Source organism: Canis lupus, chromosome 13 (assembly GCF_003254725.2).
Source record: "Canis lupus dingo isolate Sandy chromosome 13, ASM325472v2, whole genome shotgun sequence".
In the NCBI taxonomy this organism is placed as follows: domain Eukaryota; kingdom Metazoa; phylum Chordata; class Mammalia; order Carnivora; family Canidae; genus Canis; species Canis lupus.
Window position 1 is genome coordinate 44920189 of NC_064255.1, and position 18490 is coordinate 44938678.

Below are 18490 nucleotides of genomic sequence, written 5' to 3' on the forward strand. Positions count from 1 at the left end.
AATCCTATGTGGAATGCAATATTTCACTTATGACAACTTTATCGCTTAAGCTTTTCAATAAACCTCTCAAAGCATGAGCCACATGAAACATTTTTTTGTTTTATAGGTTCTTGGTTTTAAAAATAAAAACTTTCATCACTCCAAACTAAATGCAATATGATTGAAGATCACACTACCAAATGATAACTTGATTCTTACCTACAAGCACCTGTCCCAGTTAAGGTTTCGAATTAAAAAAAAAAAAAAAAATCCTATTGCAGAAACTAAGACTTAATGTCCTAATTTCATCTTAAGCAAGCTCACTAAGAATTTCCGTGAAGATATTTTTACCCTAAAATAACCAAAACGCTTCTCACTAGTTAATATTGCTGAAACACCAAAAACTTGAAACGTGACTTTAGGAAATTTAATTTTAAAATAGATTTAAAAGGTTTAGTCTCTACTGTATTTCCAATGACAAAAAGAAAGCCGATTTGGGATTGTTAAAATTATTATAATCTCTCAACCGTTTTTATTGCATAAATATGTATAAGAAGACAAAAAAGAGTCACTTATTTCAAGAGGTGATCAAAAGAAACTAAAAGTTGCATTAATATCTGAAAAGTCACATGTAAACCAATCTATATAAACCCCATTTCCGGGATCCCTGGGTGGCGCAGCGGTTTGGCGCCTGCCTTTGGCCCAGGGCGCGATCCTGGAGACCCGGGATCGAATCCCATGTCGGGCTCCCGGTGCATGGAGCCTGCTTCTCCCTCTGCCTGTGTCTCTGCCTCTCTCTCTCACTGTCTGCCTATCATAAATAAATAATAAAAAAAAAAAAAATTAAACCCCATTTCCATTATAATTTCAGAGAAATGACCTCATATGAGAGGGCAGCACAATGTATGTTACACAATACTAAGTTATATTAACAGACAAGATTAACAGACAAGGTGACTTAACCTCATTTATAAGAGGAAAGGGAGAGAGGCAGGGGAAAGGAGAAAGAAATGAGAAAAAGAGGAAAATCTGTAAGAATTAAAAAAAAAAAGATGGAGCACTTTTATATCATTTTTGCAAGTCTGCAGGCAGTAAATGATAGTTCTCTTCCCTTCACAAAAGAAAGATGCTGGCTGGCCCTGATATACAAGAGAAATCACATATGAGGATCAAGTATACTAATATTTGTCAACATGCAGACTAGTACATGCAACCTAGCAAGATACTGGATTAAAAAAAAATTAGCCAAGTATAAGATTAGTCCACAAGAAACCACAGGTAAGAGAAGAGGTAATATGCTACATAGTCATGATTTTATTGGCCATTCTCCATCACCATGGAAATCAAATATTGAATGCTCTAAATATGCCACACACACACCCACAAGTCATAAGAGCTCCCTGATATTGCCATATTAACATATTTTTGTCCAACTAGTGCAGAGAGTATGACTTGATGTTCACTGAATTGTAAAGACCATTTCAAAAGGGAAGATGTCCTATCCCTGAAGGTTCAATACAAGGTATTTTTTAAATTGTACTTGAGACTTGTCTCTTTTACAAGAGATTTTGATAAGTGATCTACCTCACTGAATGTTCCCTAATTTCATGCAATTCAACAAATATCTATTGAGTAATCAGTTACAAAAATGAAAAATATTTCTTTGCACTCCAAATAAATATGTGAACGTTTCTAATACAACACACACTGTGACACATCTTAGAATTGACATATCAAAAAACAAAATAGGGTATGTGGGTTAAAAGTCAACCTGACTGAGGATTTTTAAGGAGGACTGGGGAACAGTTAGGATTTGAGGAGAGCCTTCAGGGAAAAAAGAGAGAGAGAATATAGGATTCCAGAAGCAGAAATGTCATGACAGAAGATGAACATGAGCTAAAGAAAAGATGTAGAAACACATCAGTCTGGTTGCCTAAAGGAAAGCTGTCTCAGAGGACCATACTTGGAAGCTTAAAAAAAAAAAAAAAAAAAAAAAAAAAGGATAAAGCCTTCAAATTTCAGGTGGGCTTTCATTTTTCCACAACGAGGGAGTATATTACCCAGGGTTCAGAGACTACACAGAAACAGAACCGAGCAGATACATTCATATATAGATATGTAAGAGATTTATTGTGGGAATTAGCTCACATGATTATGGAGAAGTCCCATGATATGCCATCTGCAAACTAGAGACCATGAAATCCCATGGTACAATTCAGTAGGAGTCCCATGGGGGATGGAGACCCAGAGGAGCAAATGGCGTAACTCTTGTCTGAGGCCAAAGATCGGGGCAGGGAGAGGGGGGCTGCTGTATGTTTAAGTCCTGGACTCCAAAGGCCCAAGAACCTGAAGCTCAAATGTCTGAGGGTAGCAAAAGATGGAAGCCCCAGCACAAGGAGCATGAGCAAATTCGCCCTTTCTCTGCCTTTTTGTTCTATTTGGATCCTGGGAGGATTGGTGATGCCCACCCACGGTGGTGAGGGTGGATCTTCTTTACTTAGTCTACTGATTTAGATGCTAATCTCTTCTGGAAACACCCTCACAGACATACCCAGAAATAATGCTTTCCTGACTCTCTGGGCATCCTTTAGCCCAGTCAAGTTGACACACAAAATTAACCAACACAGGAAGCCCTCCATGACTTTCCGAGAAAGGAGGTGATGTGAATAGACCTGTGATTTCTAAAAGTTACCTTTTGAAACAGATAGGAAGAAAGACTGAAAGAGCAGGACCAGTTTGTAAAAAACCTTTGGAGTAGTCAAGAGATAACTTCCTGAACTAAGGCTGTGGGAGGCAGGAACAACGCACCAAAGTAGAGCTGAAAGGATTTCACAACTGAGCAAACAGGGGACCAACACTTTTCACAAATACTACCACAGCTTCCTAACCAACTTCTGCATGTTCCCCCTCCCGTGCATTCCCCCCATCACAGCCAGAGTGATTTACAAAGTAGATCAGATTGCATCTCAAGGCTCTCCACCCTCTTGCCCCCACCACGTGCCAGTCAAACTGGACTTTTCATTCCCTAGAAGTTCCACGTGGGTTTGTGTATATATTGGATCAATACCTATTCCCCATTAGACTATTCCCTGAGAGGTAGGATTATGACTATTTGTTCCCCAGTGCCTTGCCCAGTAGCTGGCACCTGGCAGGTGCTTCACAAACACTTGCTGAATAATAAATAAACCACAAAAGAGCACTTGAAGTGCTGGACTGGGCAAATGATAATGCTATTACCTAATAAAGGGAACAGAAGAACATCAAGTCTGTGGATAACGTGGAATTCCATCTGGGGAATGTTGAATTGCAGAAATCGTAGATTCGGTCAGTCTGAGCTGGAGATGTGGAATCACCAAACAGTGAATGATCACTTAGCCAGAAGAAGAAACGTAACATTATTGGAAAAGGAGAAGCAAAATAAAGTAAGCTAAAAGCAGGTCAGAAGAACTTGTATTTAACTGGCAGGAAGAAGAAAACAGGCAAAAAAAAAAAAAAAAAACCGCTGGTATTCCTAATGTGTGAAGGGCTTAGAAAATAGAAACTATCAACAAACCTAAAGAAAATAGGGCTAGAAAAATAGTTAACTGAGAAAGAAACACACATGCCTCTTAACCATATAAAAATATATTCAGTCCAACGCGTACCTCAAGGTGAACTCGTTATGATACTATCTTTAAAAATTCATTGTTAAAAAATAAATAAATAAATAAAAATTCATTGTTAAGGGATTCTAAAATGTCAACAGATAAATTTTAAAAATTAAAAACAGATATTCAATTTCACTCATAACAAGATAGAAATTAACATGACAAGGATATTCCATTCAGCAAGGAAAACCCACAAATTTGACAACATATTCTGTTGCCGAGATTATGTACAGCCACGTAGGCACTCTCACACATTACTGATGGGAACATAGAGAGATGCAAGGAGAAATCTGGCAATGTCTAATAAGACTGCATACTCATTTATCCCTTGACCCTGCAATTCCACATCTAGGAATCTGCCCCAAATATACAATGGCGAATATCTAAAAAGCATGTATATGCACAAGGCTATTCATAGCAGTACTATGAACAAAAAATTAGAAACAATTCAAATGCCCACCAATTAGGAACTGGTTAAATGAACTACAGTTTATTCACTCAATGTAGCTATAAAAAGGAATGAGTAACTTACTGCTAAGAAGGGATCACCAGGATATATTAAGTGAAAAGAGCAAGGCACACAGTATTCTATATGAGAAAGGCAGAATATGAATATATATTTTGCTTATATTAAAAAAAAGTGTAATAATAAACAAGTTTTTAGAATGCAATTACTTAGAAGGGAAAGCAAAGAGATTAGACTCCCTTGAATAAATCTTGTTTTGCAGGTTTGGCTTTGGAATTTCCACATGAAGCTGTTATACAGTTATAAAACAAAATTACATTTCAGTATTATCAAGTATCAAAAATCATATATAAAAACTTAGATGTATAACCAGTTGGTGGTGTAACTGTACAGAGAACAATTATGAAGAATGACTTAAACAGTATGGTAGGCAAGCTCTGAGAGGGACCTCATGACCCCCACACTTCCTGGTATTCACACCCATAGGTAATTACCTCCTCTTTATTAAGGACTGTATTTAGAGACTTGCTTCTAAGAATAGAAATCAGCAGAACACCCATATCCACAGCAGTTATTCAGTGGCCAAAAGGAGGAAACAAATGTCCATCAATAAATGAATGGGTAAATAAAACGCGGTCTATACATACAATGGAATGTTATTCAGCCTAAAAGGTGGAATGAAATTCTGATGCATGCTGTAACACGGATGAATCCTGAAGACATTCTGCTAAGTGAAATAAGTCACGAAAGGACAAATACCATATGATTCCACTTATGAAGGACCCAGAAGAGGCAAATTCAGAGACAAAAAGTACAATAGTGGTTGCCAGAGACTGGGGGAAGCGGGGAATGGGGAGTCAGCAATGTTTAATGGGTACAGAGTTTTGATTTGGAAAGACAGAGAGTTCTTGAGGTGAGTGGTGGTGGTGATTATACAAAAATGTGCAAGTACTTAATGCAAATGAACTGATACTCAAAAATGGTTAACTTGGCATATTTCATGTTATATATTTTATATATATTTTTGTTTTGTTTTGTTTTTACACCACAATAATTGTTTTTAAAATAATGCAATGGAAAAAAAAAAAAATGCAATGGGGATGCCTGGGTGGCTCAGTGGTTGGGCATCTCCCTTTGGCTCAGGGCAGGATCCTAGGATCTCAGATTGAGTCCCGCATCAGGCTCCTTGCAGGGAGCCTGCTTCTCCCTCTGCCTGTGTCTCTGCCTCTCTCTGTGTGTCTCTCATGAATCAAGAAGGAAAGAAAAAGGAAAGAAGAAGGAAAGGAAAAGGAAAAGGAAAAGGAAAGAAAAAAGAAAGAGCAGTGCATGCGACAGGTTGTCACTCTAAGAAGAGGTTATGAAAAGGCCATGGCTCCCGTTTTGGTTACCCTTTCTCCCTTGCTCCAAGCTAACAACCAGCTGCCATGTTGTTAAGTGCCCTGTGGAGAAGCCCAAGGAACTGGTTTCTGGCCAACAGCTAGAAAGGATTTGAGACCTACCAATAATCATCTAAGTGGGCATGAAAGCACCCCCAGGCTTCTTTGTGCCCCCTCCGAGTGTTGGCATGAATACAGCCCCAGCTGACACTGAGATTGCAGTTTTATGAGCGAGAGGCATCCAGTTAGGTAGGTTGCATCCTAAGAAAAATGACCCATAGCAAATGTGAGATAAGGATTGCTATGTTAAGCCACTAAGTTTTGGGGTGATTTGTTACATAGCAATAGATAACTAGCACACACAGTATTTTGACTATACATTTCTAAGGGAATGTGTCCTATATCAAAAAAGAATTGCAAACTCTATCGCTGGATACATATCCAGGAAAAAAATATACTTATGCCCACCAAAAGACATGCACAAGAATGTTCACAGCAACTTTATTCATAATTATTCCAAACTGGAAGCAACTCAAACATCCATCAACTGGAGAATAAACTGGGGCATTTCATACAATGGAATACTACACAGCTATGAAAAAACCAAACTACTGTTTCATACAACATGGGTAAATCTCACAGACATAACGTTAGCAAAAGAAGGCAGAGACAAACCTTTAACACTGGTATTGCTATTCTAAGACTGCTATGTGTAGAACACACAGAGGTACTCAAAATGAGTAATTATGAAACATTCTAATTATATTACTGGTGTCTAAGAACCAGGATTCTTAGCTGAGAAAAAGATAGATGTAAAATAAAAAACACTGAGAAAAATCTTAGATAGCTGAAACAGAATTTGAAGTATCAGTATGAACTCATGAGGTTCTCTATCTTAAAAAGTTTCCCCTAATTCTGACTACTGAAAAGACTTAGAAACAATGATCAATTCATCAGAAATGAGAACCCTCAGAGCCCAGACTATAGTCTTGTAATCCTATTCCCCAGTAAAGGAATCAGGGTCCCTTGGGTCCAGGTGTACCAGGTGTAGGGAGGCAATGTACATGATGTGTCTGGAACTCCTTGTCATACCAGATAATCAAGATCACTACCAAAAACTACTAGAGTCATGTCAAAATAACGCAGTAAGCAACTTTAAAAGGCTTCCACTGGCCAAAGATTAAATAATTTGAGCATCGATAAAAATAGTGACAATGAATTTTTTTAAATCCATTATATTTAAATCTAAGAGTATCTAATGAGTCTAGAGGAGAAGGGGCAATCCTGAGAGAAGAGGGCTAATATAACCAACTCATTGTTTTGAAATTGGTAAGCCAGGGGAAACTATCAAGCTTTTTCTGATCTTTCTTAATCAAACTGTACTAGTAGGTAAGAAATAGTACATGAGGAACAGTTTCTCTTTATAGATTTCACATGATAAATGAACAATAAGGTTATAGTATTAACACATCAGTATCTTGCAACCTCTAATTATTTAATAGGTCTCCAGCAGGGAGTCCATCACCTGTTTTTGTAAATAAAGTTTTATTAGAACACAGCTATGCCCATTCATTTACATTTTGTCTATGGCTGCTTTCCCATTACAAGGGCAGAGTTTAGTAGCTGCATCAGAGGAGACCAGATGGCCCACAGCCATCTAAATTATGCACTCTCAGTCCCCTTATAGAGAAAGTGTGCCATCCCCTGATCTAAAACACTGAGCACAAATGGCAACTAATCAACATTAGAGGGAAAACTAAAAACTGTGTGCACCAGACAGACACTTGTCAAAACACACAGACTTGCCAAAAGAAATTGAACCTGAATCTGAGCAAGTTTCTAGATCCAACTACCAATTAACAAGAAATACAAAGGACAGAGGAGTAGGTTTAATCACTTCACAGGAATGTAATCAGGATTGTCCACATCTACATCCCAATGTGCTCAATAAATAAATTTTTTTTTTTAGCTCAATAAATAAATTTTAAGGACCAAGTGGGCAGGGGATGACAACACACCACACAACTTAGGAGAAAAATTATCTAATTGCAACGGAAGGGAGGGCTTATCTAGATGCTGATTCAATCAAGTCAACTGCTTTGAAAATACACAAAAGAATCAAAATTACCGTCAACTGGATATTTTATTATGTTAGGATTGTTGCTGTTTTTTTAAAGGTAATAATGGTATTGAGGTTGTATGTTTTAAAAGAAGGTCTTCTATTTCAAGAATACATACTGAAATACAAATAAATTTTATGAGGTCTAGGTTTGGCTTTAAAATGATACAGGAGTGGGAGAGAAGTTGGTGGGGGATAGACAAATAATTTGGTCATGACTTGGTAATTATTAAACCTGAGTGATGAGTACAAGAAGGTTCATTACATTAGTCTGTTTACTTTTGTATAAATTTTGAATTTTCCATAATAAAAATAAAAAATAAAGCAAAACATTCTTATTCCAACACAGAAAAAAATCTGATGTAAAAAGAATAGGTCAGGAAGTATGCTAGATCACCCCAGAAAGGCAACTGGACTGTGACTAAGGTGTGAGATCTTTTAAAGGAATGGTAGGAAGCCAACTTTGAAAACCAGTTCAGAGATCAAGTACATGATTGCTGAGTAAATCCAAACTTAGTCATGTGTCTGTTTCCAATTATATCAAGCACCCAGAACTAGAGGGAAAAGGATACATATGGCAAATGAACTTAGGTTTGAGATTTGGTAAGACAGTTCCTCAGAATTTTAAAAAGGCAAGAGAATATAAGATGCAAGAACAATCATGGAGTTTGGGTAAGAGGAAAGCTAATGAGGCTAGGAAATAGCTCACTTGGTTAGAAAAAAAACAAAACAAAACAAAACAAAAAAAAAAAAACGCCAAGAAACTGCAAGTCATAATAAAGACTAAGAACAGATTTGAGAAGTGGGATGTGACAGAGGGAGATGATCATGACAAGAAACTTCCCAAAGCCTCAGAAATAGAAGTGTTCCAGGTGATGGTGAAGTCTAAGGAAAGAAGGGATGGGTGTGAGCAGTATGCAGAACTTTAGGGCTCCAGTCCTGGTGAACTAACTAACGCTGGTTAACTAATTAGTTCCAGCTACCTGCCAGAGAATCACACCCTTCTCCCAAGCTTATTTCAATACATATCTGTAGGTGTAAGAGTCTCAGGACTGGAAGCTCTGGTCTAAGATGTAGTGATCTTGGAAAACTAGCCGGCAAAAATAATGGAGGCTAGGCAGGTCAAAGAAGCATAAGGAGAGCCAACATGATACAAGAGAAAGGGAACATCTGGGTCAAATAACAGGAAAGTCTAGATGTCGGGATCCCTGGGTGGCGCAGCGGTTTGGCGCCTGCCTTTGGCCCAGGGCGCGATCCTGGAGACCCGGGATCGAATCCCATGTCAGGCTCCCGGTGCATGGAGCCTGCTTCTCCCTCTGCCTGTGTCTCTGCCTCTCTCTCTATGTGTGTGTGACTATCATAAATAAATAAAAAATTAAAAAAAAAAAAAAGGAAAGTCTAGATGTCAATAGAAGAGAAGGATAAAAATGGGGAGAGAAATACATCAACTTCAAAACAAAATTAATTGAAATTAATTGAAGATGTTAAGTGAAAGCCTGGTTGTAACCCTGTAATTCAAAGAATAGAGCCTAAAAATCTCTCAATCAAAAGGGCTACAGAAGAAAATTATCCTCAAAAGACCAACAATCTGCCAATTTGTTCATTACAATTATTAAAGTGTTAGATGTATGAAAGCACGACAATACCTTATAAATCATTTAGTTTTAGTTCACTCATTGCACAGATGAGAAGACTGAGGTCTACTAAGGCTAATTAAGTTGCGCTCAAGAACAGTATGCAATTAATGATTAGAACTAGGGCCAAAATGTACCCCATTCTTCACTCCACCTCCCTACCTCGCATCCTCATCTAACACCATGGGTTCCATTTGGCGACTGACTTCTCTACCTTGCTAAATGTCGTTATGTATTTTCAGGCATCAACAGCAGGCATTTGGTAAATATTTGTTGAGTAACACTCAAAATGAGCCTACTTCAATGATTTTCTTTTAAAGGTCTCCCAAATCAGCAACTGGTTCTGCTCAATGTTACTCCTCTGTCCCACCCCAGCCAAAAATGTATTGGGTAAATCTCAGGGATGTTCAAAAAACATGTTGGCTAACTAGCATCTATGCTTCCAAAAACTGTTAGAATATGAAAAGGCACACACAGTACCAGGCTAAAAAAAGAAGAGTTGGCATCACACACCTCTCTTATCATCTCCATAAATATGTAATTACATAACGTACATCAATAGGAAGTAGATGATGTTCTTGACCCAATGGACTCAAAGTACCTAAATAGAGAGGAAAAGACAGTAACAGGATGAACTACCTCAACCTTCCAATAAGGGATTACAGAGTACAGTTAGAGTGTATAATGAACATATGCAGTTGTTTACATATTTTTATATTTTTTCCTTATAAATATCAGATATTATACTGGACCTAGAATCTTCTATGGAAAGACTGTTTTGAAACCTCCAAAAACCTAATGTCACTGCTATTTTTAGATGTGATTTTTAAAAATTGGGGGGAAAAAGTACAGGTATTACTCATATGTAAGAAGAGAAGGCATAATAAAGGGGAAGGCAATCCAAACAAAAATTGCTTTTACAAATTTCTATTATTCTGTTAAAAAATACATATCCTTGGGACACCCGGGTAGCTCAGTCAGCTGAGCAACTGGCTCTTGGATTCAGATCAGGTCATGATCTCAGGGTCTGAGGCGGGAGTCCTACGTTGGGCTCCACATTCAGTGGGGAGTCCGCTTGTCCTTCTCCCTCTCCCCCTCCTCCCCCTTGGGTTCTCTGTGAAAGGAAGGGAGGAAAAGAAGGAAGGAAGGAAGGAAAATAGAAAAAATAAAAAGCACATATCCTTACCACTTAGAACAGGTTGTTGAGGCACAGAGTTTGCAGAAAAGACACCAATTTTGGAAAGGATCCATCTAGAAGCTTTTTCAATCTGGAGCTTGTACTTTAGAGGCACACAAGTGGGCACACTGGTGCAAAGCAGTAGTGATTCACCATGTACAAAGCAGAATATGGAATGTTAAAGGCTGGAAGACAAAAAAGAGAAAAGAAAGAAATATGGTTGGTTATTAGTTAACACTCATGTTTAAAACAGAAGTTGTAACATCTTAGTTTTCACAGAACAAATATCATTATTGGAATTAGTTTTTATAATTGAGAATCTGGATAAGAAGAACTTTCTTTATAAAAATCTCAACTACAAGGGGAAAGAATCGATCTGGAGAGAGAAAACAAAAATATGAGAATTCATCTTTGGCAGGTTCTAAATTAAAGATTTTTTTGGCCACCCATAACATCTTTCTAAGATGTATTATAAATTATTTTCTTACCATCTAAACATAATCAACTGTTTCTTAATGACACAAAGGCGATCATAAGAGTGCTTCCATAGTACTTGAGGACATATACCTTATGAGACTTAGGGAAATGACCCCAGAAACTGCCTTTATTTCCAAAGGTACACCCCAAAGTACCCTAAGAGATAAGCACTTTCTGTTGCTGGTGGTAACAATCCTCTTTCTGGGACATTCTGCCTAGATATACTTATACAGTCACAAAATAGTGTACAGCAAGACTTGTGGGATTATCTGTAAAAGTAAAATACTGAAAACAGCCCGAGTTACATATGACCCAGCAATTCCACTCTCAGGTATATCCCAAGAGAAATGATAAACTATATCCATGCAAAAATATGTGTATAGGGATCCCTGGGGTGGCACAGTGGTTTGGCGCCTGTCTTTGGCCCAGGGCGCGATCCTGGAGACCCGGGATCGAATCCCACGTCAGGCTCCTGGTGCGTGGAGCCTGCTTCTCCCTCTGCCTGTGTGTCTCTGCCTCTCTCTCTCTCTGTGTGTGACTATCATAAATAAATAAATTTTTTTTAAATATGTGTATAAATCTTCATACTAGTGTTATTTGTGATAACCAAAAGGCAGAAACAACACAAATGTCATCAACTGATGAATGAATAAATGTGGTATATCCCATCCAAGGGAATACTTGAGTATTTCTGTCACAAAAAGGAATGAAGTACTGATACATGCTTCAGCATAGATAAATCTTTTTTTTTTTTTTTCAGCATAGATAAATCTTAAAAACATTACGCTAAGTGAAAGAAGCTAATCACAAAAGGCCACAGAGGCCACATATTACATGATTCTATTTATACAAAATGCCTAGAATAGACAAATCTACACACACAGAGAAAATAGATCAGTGGTTGACTAGAGTGGGGGTGGGGGAGATGAGAAGGGACTGCTAATGGGTACACTGTTTCTTCTGGAGATGATGAAAATGTTCTAAAATCAATTTGATGATGGCTGCACAATTTTGTGACTATTGTACACTCCGGTGATTTGCCTGGTATGTGAATTTTATCTTAATGAAGCTGCTATATTAAAAATATATATACCTATATATATATATAGTCTGCAGTCTTCTTCACCACTAACCAATATTTCCTGTATTATTCCTTATCACCTTGCAACACTATATAATGAGACAGGCATTGGATTCAAGATAAAACAAGACTCTTGTGAATCCTCAACTATAAATGAGTCAGAACTTCTGAGTTTCAATTTCCTCTTGGGGGAAGCAGGGTGTTCCTCTGTATTACACCATCTTATTTTTTCCCTAGCAATTGAATTGCGAGTAAATTTTATATGTCCCAAAATCTGTTTATGCCAATTGTATTTGCAATAATTATTGTAATATAGTTAAAAATTACATCAAAAATATGAGTGCAAAAAATATTGCTTCATCTGAGAATTAAGCTACAGGATTTGAAAAAGACAAGTCCTTTAAAAGAAAAAAATATCCTAGGGATCCCTGGGTGGCGCAGCGGTTTAGCGCCTGCCTTTGGCCCAGGGCGCGATCCTGGCAGACCCGGGATCGAATCCTACATCGGGCTCTCGGTGCATGGAGCCTGCTTCTCCCTCTGCCTATGTCTCTGCTTCTCTCTCTCTCTCTCTCTGTGACTATCCTAAAGAAAAAAAAAAGAAAAAAAAAAGAAAAAATATCCTAAAGAGAAGGCCTGATCTATACAAATGATTGATGATATATAAGCATTTTATACTTTTCAATTATAAAATATTTAAGGTATGTATCTTTCTTCTGATTCCTCATTTTAAACAGATTTTCTGTGTAGCCAAGCCAACTACTGGTTGATTATACAACCAATATCATATAAGAGAAAGTCTACTCTATATAAGTAGTTTGTATAAAACACTGACAAGTGTACCGCTATTCCTACCGTTGTATCTCACGTTCTGAAGAGTGACCGTTGACCTACCAAGTTCCATCTCAGAGAGGCTGAAACTTTTCTCCTCTTTAAGTTCCCAGGCCCACCACAGGCCTGAACACTACAGATAACTTGTCCCTTAAACTGAAGAGGATGCCCAATGTAAACTCTTCAAATTTGATTCAAGGGTGCTGAAATCCCTCTTTCTAGGCTCTTAAATTCCCTAAATCCTCCGTTTTCAAAATTAAACTTATATCTGACCTGCATATTCAGATGACCATTAAACCAAAAACAAATAATTTTTTGTTCACTTATACTCATGCACCATAGACTCCTCTTGATTTCTTCTTACCACACATTTGTGCCTCTCCTTTCTCACCTATCAACTTATCCTCAATCCCCAGTATTTCACGGCCCCAATACTAAACATTAAAATATTCTTCCTTATTAACTTCAAAAGAATTCTAAGTGCCCATTCTATCGTGGATCTGACCTTGGATCATAGTACTCCAATGCACCTCAGAGATTGCTGCCAAACACGCAACTATGATCATGAAATCTTGGTAATCTACAGTGATACTCCTAACCCCTACAGAATAAAGTCCAGAAATTCATTAGCCTCAAAGTCAAGGGCCTAATGGCAGAATGGAAACTGCTAGCACATCTCCCTAATATTCTCTAGACTTCAGTCAGGCTGACCTCTGCTCTGTGCAAACATATCCCATTCCTACACCCACATCATTTTTTCCAACCGGAATGTCCATTCTTTGTTTCTATGCACTGAAATTCCTCTAAAATCTTATCCAATCAGAGCATTGGATTTCTCAACTGTCATACCTTCAAGGACTATTTTATAATCATAAAGTGCTACAAATATTATAAGTATTATTAAGTATAAAATAAGAGCCAGCATATATTACTCAACGAATGTTGTTACTCCTATTCACTCAACAGAATTAAGTGCTGAATAAATATTTTTTAAATGGACATAGAAAACCAAAAATTGTATTTTCCAGCCATACTACACTCTGCTCTAAAAGCAATAGATTAAGGTTTGATACCTCTAAAAACAATAGTTTGAGGTTTCATACCTCCAAAAGTTAATGAAAATTTCTGATAACCAATACTTTTCAGTGGATGGGAATCTTATACAGATTCATGATGTAAAAAGAGCGGTTTCATTATTTAGTCAAGAGCAACTTGATTCATAATCATTTCACAATATATGTCAAGTCATTATGCTGTATACTTATGTAGTGTTGTCAATTATATCTCAATAAAATGGGGGAGAGGGGACAACTTAATTCAGTAATATCTACTACCAAGAATAGGAAAGGAAGGCATGCCTTATCAAAAACAGTAGTTTCAACATGTGCTTTTTTTAAATGGTGGTAAAATACACCTAACATATAATTTACCATCTTAACCATTTTTTAAAAGATTTTATTTGAGAGAGAGAGAGAGAGGGAGAACCAGGAGGGAGAGGGGCAGAAGGAGAAGCAGGCCTCCCACTGAGCAGGAGAGCAAGGCAGGGCTCAATCCCAGGACCCCGGGATCATGACCTGAACCAAAGGCAGATGCTTAACCAACTGAGCCACCCAGGCATCCTCCATCTTAACCATTTTTAAGTGTACAGTTCGATGACATTAAGTACATTTATACTGTTGTGCAAATATCACCACTATCCATCCATCTCCAGAACTCTTTCCATCTTGCAAAACTGAAACTCTGTGACCATTAAACACTAACTCTCCATTCCTCCCTCTCCCCAGCCCCTGGTAACAAGCATTCCACTTTCTGTCTATGAGTCTGACTACTCTGGGGACCTCACGCAAGTGGGATCGCACAGGATTTGTCCTTTGTGACTGGCTTATTTCACTAGGCATATATCCTCAAGGTTCATTCGGCACCTCAAAACCACGCAAAGGACTTGAACACCATGAGTTCTAGTTTAAACTTATGATTTACACATACTCTATATCCTGGAGATTTAGAGGACTTAAACTACCAAAAAAAAAAGGGGGTGGGGGGAAGGAGAGTAACACACGATGGGTAGTTCGGTATATGATACCAGGCATTTGCTAGGTACGTTTCACAATTAACTCCACACAACTCTGAGGAGGTAGCGGAAATGAGAAAAAGGCAGCTGGCTCAGGGACCACGCAGTATCAGGTAGGCCTCCTATATTACTTTCCTATTTCCACTTTGTTTTTATCACAGAATTTATCACTACCTGACATATATCCATATATACATTTATCTCCTTACGTGCAAATTATACGTAGACCAAATAAAGTTGGAAATCACTATATTAGCACAAGGGTCACATTTATATAACAAAGTTGTGTCTATTATACAATATAGTTTACAATCTAAACATCTTACAATCTCTGGCTTTTCTGAGATGCTTTTCCATTGGTACATTTCATAGATACTCAGAAATTGGGAGACTTTGTTACTGCTAAAGATGTATTTAAGAGGTATTTCCCCCAAGTGGGGATGGGAAGTGGAGGTCAGTAGAGGGCAAGGGTAGAGGAATTCTAACGGAAAAGTCCAAGAGGCTTGGTCTTCAATGACCCCAAATCTATTATAACATCCCTATGTTCTACAAATTTTGTTGTTTCTATGAAACTTTACCTGAGGACTTCTCTTCTAAACTTGAGTTTACAATAGAAGGGGAGCTACAAGGTTATGAGATATATAGTCAACTTACACCTTAAGTATATTCACTATAATATTAGCTATATGCACAGTAATTTGATTTCCTTCTGCTTCAGAATGGAAGTAAATATTCTTACCAACCTGTATTGCTAGGTTTTCTCCCTCAAATGAGTTAAAATTTTTATTACATTTCAAGAAATTAAGAATCAAATACCTAACATTTAAGCTGCTTAAACTATATTTTTTCATAACTTAAAATTATAGCAAATATCTCCAATCTTAAATTAGAAGAATTTTAAAACGTTATGAAGTGAAATCTGACTTTTACGGGCCCTCTCTACATAAATCCCTACTTATAACAAAGCTTACAATTCCCATTAACTTATTGTTTTCATAAAATTTCTGAGCACAGTATGAAAAATGTTACTCGTAAAAGAAGTACTGTGTTCACAAAATAATTTTATCTTCACTGATGTAGTAAGAAGTCAGTGGTTTCCTTTTTGTGGTAAACAATGGGTCTTAGGAAACACATTCCCCGCTAAATGTCTTTTACATTTTCTTATACACAATTGGTTCAACTTCCTAATAATAATCACTATTTACCAGAAATGAGAAAGATAAAAATCTATCAAGATACACAATAAGATTAAGCAAGCCAAAAAGAGAGAAATAAAAGAAAGTTACAAAGTTTCCCTTAATAGGGTGGGGTAGAGAAAACTCAGCCCAACACCAACCATCTCCAAGCCACATTTTAAAACTGAGAATACTGGTTTCAAGTTGACAAAAATCTACATCTTTTTTTCTCCACTCACAAGGGACCATGCCCGTCTACATACAAACATAATGATGCCCACCTTAAGGAAAGGGAAAAAAAGAGCCCTCCACACTGTGATTTCTGATAAGAAATACGTATTTGGTCTTCATCCCATTTCTGGCACAGAACTCCTAAAACCCTTACAATTTCCTAAGTGATGAGAGCCTTAAAGGTATCTTTTGTTGTTAATGAGAGGACACCTAAGGATTAGAACTAGTTGCCAGAAGAACCAACCATGTGATTAGAGGGTTGGAACTTTCGGTGTCACCCTGCCTCCTTACGCGGTGTCAGGGGGATTGCTGGAGGTTGGATCAATTGCCAGTGGCCAAAGATATAATCATCATGCCTGTGTAATGAAACCTACAAAAAAACCACAAAAGGATGGAATCTGTCTGGAGAGCTTCTGTGTTGAATACATGCAGGTGTGGGGAAAGTGACACCCTCTGAGAGCATGAAAGCTCTGAGCCCTTTCCCCATACTTTGCCCTATGAATGTCTTCCATCTAGCTGTTCCTGAGTTGTATATCCTTTTATAATAAATTAGTAACCTGTAGTAAAATGTTTCGAGTTTTGGGAGCCACTCCAGCAAATGAATTGAACATGAGGAGGAATTTGCTGAAACCTCTCATCTATAGCCAATAGATCAGGAGCATAGGTTGACAACCTGGACTGGCATCTGAAGTGTTTCTGTTAGGGCTGGGGGTTGAGGAGGGTGGAGATGGTCTTGTAGGACTCAGCCATTAAACTGTAAGATCTGAGGCTATCTCCAGGTAGTATCAGAATGGAGTTGAATTGTAGGACACCCAGCTGGTGTCTAAGAATTCCATGTGGTGTGGGAAAACCCCATACACATGCATCCTGGAATTGGTGATCAGAATGTTGACCTCCCTTGACCACAGAACCCGTCAGTGTCAGCAGCATCTCTATGCTCCCTCTTATAATAAAAGTCATCCACATAGTTGCCTCTATGCAGTATTTCACTTGCTTCCCTTCTTGTTTCTATTTTCTCTTCTATCTAATGTAAAGCTTTCTACCTTCCACTCCACAGGACCGTCTGTCAATGTCATTGATGACCTCCACACCTTGTGAAATCTAAAGGTCAATATCAGGCCTCACCTGAGTTGACTCTACAGCAGCATTTCTCTCCCTTCATTTTTTTTTTAAGATTTTATTTATTTATTCATTAAAGACTCAGAAAGAGAGAGAGAGAGAGAGAGGCAGAGAGAGAAGCAGGCTCCAGGCAGGGAGCCCGACGTGGGACTCGATCCCAGGTCCCCAGGATCACGCCCTGGGCTGAAGGTGGCGCTAAACCGCTGAGCCAACCGGGCTGCTCTCTCCCTTCTTTTTGAAAGGCCTTCTTCACTTAGACTGCAAAATGAGCTGCAATTCCTCTGCCTCTTTCCCACCTCACCTCTTGTCCACTGACATTTATGTCTAAATGACCTTACTTTTCCAGTTTCGGGGCCTTACATTCAAATTTGGGATTTGTCAGCATACAGATAATATCTCTAGGCCCATTCTTTTTTCCTGAGAACAAACCTCAAAAATTCAACCATCCATTTGGACACCATACAGGACCTCAAACTCAACTCTTAATACATCCCCCTAAATCTGCACTGCACCTCAGTAAATAATACTTCTCCAAGTTACCATTTCATCCTAACATGAAGTAAAAAGATGAACTGAAAAAGCAACAACTCTTAGATGCATAAAAAAAAAAAAGTGTAGTCATAGGGCAAATCACTACTCCCAGCATTGAAGAAACAAACAAATACAGAGAATCACAATTTAGTGGAATAGAAACCTCCATGGAGATCAGTGCTAGGGTAAGAAAACCTGTACTTTTAAGATTTTTTTTAAAGTAATCTCTAAATGCAACATGAGGCTTGAACTTACAACCCTGAGATCAAGAGTCAAGTGCTCTACCAACTGAGCCAGCCAGGCACTCCCAAGAAGTCTGTTCAGTACTCTTTCCCTCTCCCTCTGCTTCTTCCCCTGATCACTTGCTCTCTAAAATAAAAAAAATAAAAAATAAAAAACTGAAGAGAAAAAAGACTGGAAAAAATAGAAATATCCTAGAAATGTAGGACAACTACAAAATATGTAACATATACATAATAGGAATACTAGAAGAACAGAGGAAACATTTGAAACAATAATGGCTGTGAATTCTTCCAAATTAATGTCAGATAACAAATTACAGATCTAGGAAACTCAGAG

General features: G+C 38.0%; 1 protein-coding gene across 3 annotated transcripts in view; it reads right to left on the minus strand.

Annotated features, from left to right (window-relative positions):
- Positions 1-18490, minus strand: part of FRYL (FRY like transcription coactivator) — a 257372-nt gene that overhangs the window by 208557 nt on the left and 30325 nt on the right. For all 3 annotated transcript variants that reach the window (XM_035704622.2, XM_035704639.2, XM_035704578.2), the window contains exon 2: positions 10408-10583. The gene's annotated coding sequence lies outside the window, so the exon portion shown is untranslated. The remainder of the gene's footprint in view (positions 1-10407; positions 10584-18490) is intronic.